This window comes from Lissotriton helveticus, chromosome 8 (genome assembly GCF_964261635.1).
Source record: "Lissotriton helveticus chromosome 8, aLisHel1.1, whole genome shotgun sequence".
Classification (NCBI taxonomy): Eukaryota; Metazoa; Chordata; class Amphibia; order Caudata; family Salamandridae; genus Lissotriton; species Lissotriton helveticus.
Genome location: NC_136069.1, coordinates 1336096527 through 1336098824, shown reverse-complemented (window position 1 = coordinate 1336098824; position 2298 = coordinate 1336096527). Strand labels below are relative to the sequence as shown.

At 55.2% G+C, this 2298-nt stretch overlaps 1 long non-coding RNA gene across 1 annotated transcript; it reads right to left on the bottom strand.

Annotated features, from left to right (window-relative positions):
• Positions 1–851: 851 nt before the first annotated feature.
• LOC144771965 (uncharacterized) lies at positions 852–1967 on the bottom strand. The gene is made up of 3 exons (XR_013599565.1): positions 1794–1967; positions 1306–1690; positions 852–1033 (listed from the first exon to the last, which is right to left on the bottom strand). It is a non-coding gene; the product is annotated as an uncharacterized LOC144771965 (long non-coding RNA).
• Positions 1968–2298: the final 331 nt, after the last annotated feature.

Here is a 2298-nt window from a genome sequence, read left to right as displayed (position 1 = left end):
GACGTCTCAGGGGACGATTGGCCAGCCACCTCCGGGGCAGAGGATGATCCCGGCACAAGCAGCCAGCCAGGGCCATCTGGCTCCCAGGTCACCCCTGCACCAACAACTACGGCCTCTGCCATTGTGACAACACCGGCCACTGTGACCTGCACAGCCACCACCAGCACCACCTCCACCACCACCACCACTACTACCACCACTCCTGCCCCTGCCACCCTGCCCAACCCAACGGCCAACGCCGTGCCAGCGCCATCCCAGCCACGCAGGGAGAGTGTGAGGCAAGGCAGAGATGCAAGGCCAGATCCGGCAGGCAGGAGCATACGCCAAAGAACACGGGAGGATACCAACACACCCAATCCAGTGCAACAGTCATTGGAGGCACTGGGCAGGGTGGAGGTGAGCTACCAACGTGGTCAGGCACAGGCAGACCGGGCCCACCAGGACTTTGTAGATAACACTGCAATGTTGGGGGCCATTGAGAGGCGGCTTGGCCAACTAGTGGACATCTTCACCAGGACAATCAGGCCACAAACAACGCCACCGCCACCGCCACCGCCACCGCCACCGCCACCTGCGGCGGATGTGGTACCCGATGCCCCAGCGCAACCAGCTGACACCGTACCGGCACTAAGACGCAGGGGCCGACCGAGGCTGGAAGTGGGCGACAGCAGTGTGGAAGCAGCTGCCACACGCTCCAAGAGGAACAGAAAATGACTGTACCTGTACCTGCGCATGCCATTCACCCTGCCAACTATCCGGTCCCACCTGCCACAGGCCTGCTGTACTAGGCAGACACCACCCTATGTGGTGTCCGCACGGACATTTCATCTGCCATAACCTTCTACTCTCACTCCCCCACCCCTTCACTCATTTGTAAATATGCACCTACACCCATGCACATTTTGTAAATAAAAGCCACTTACTCACTCAATCATGTGTTGTCTCCATGTTTATTCACATGAATGCATCAGAAACAGATGTTACTAGGTACAGGTATCCAACTGGTACAGAATCATGGCGCTGCGGGAGTGACCTAGGGAAAATAGAAACCGCAAAGACACGTCAGGAAACAAGATCACACTCATCAGAACACACTGCAGTGCAACATTTAACAACCCACACGCATCACAACAGTAATGGATGAGACGACACACATCATGGAGACGTGCATTGGCCACAATTTAGCACACACACACACATGCATGCATCACATAGCAGAACACAGAGATGAAGCACACCACTATGCCACAACACCAGCACACATTCACAGGGCATACCCAAGCAGCACAAGAGGAGCACACTCACAATCAAGGGAAGTAGCGATCAATGATCTGGCGCCTCTGGTCCACACCTTCCTCCTCACCACTATCCTCATCAGTTGACATGGCTGGGTCGGGAGGGCGAGGAACTTGCAGTTCATCAGGGTCCAAGAGCAGTTCAATGTTATAGCGCACAGCCAGGTTGTGAAGCATGCAGCACGCTATCACGATCTTGCATACTTTGCCTGGTGAGTAAGGCAGGGCCCCTCCAGTCTTATCCAGGCACCGAAACCTTGACTTGAGCAGGCCAAATGTCCGTTCTACCACTCGACGTGTCCTACCATGGGCATCATTGTATCTCATTTCTCCTGGTGTAGTGGGATTGCGTAAGGGACTGAGCAGCCAAGGCCTGTTTGGGTAAGCCGAGTCGCCTGTGTTGGTGGAAGAGAGAGAGAGAGAGAGAAACATCACAACCTGCATTGTGGGGCACACCATGCCACACAGATATCACTCCTGTCACCACAGCATACTCACCAACAAGCCACGCTTGTGCTGGACGAAGATTAGCCATCAGTTGGGGGACCATGCTGCTCCGCATGATGTGGGCGTCATGTGCAGAGCCAGGGAATCTTGCACACACATGTGAGATGATGTTGTCGGCCTGGCACACCACCTGCACGTTCAGGGAATGGAAGTGTTTCCGATTCCTATACACCTGCTCACGTGCCCGTGGTGCAATGAGCGCGATATGCGTGCCATCAATGGAACCCACAACGTGTGGTATACGACCCAGGGCATAGAAGCCAGCTTTGACCGCTGGCAAGTCCGCCGCCTGAGGGAAATGTATATAGTCATGCTTGTACAGCATCATGGCTGTCAGTACATCCCGGAGTACCGTGCTGAACATGGCCTGTGACATTCCCCCGGCATCTCCAACTGTGTACTGGAATGTGCCTGTTGCGAAGAAATGGAGTGCCGCCATCACCTTTTGCGTGGGTGTCATGGAACCTGGATATGTTCTTCGCGGCTGCAGGTGAGG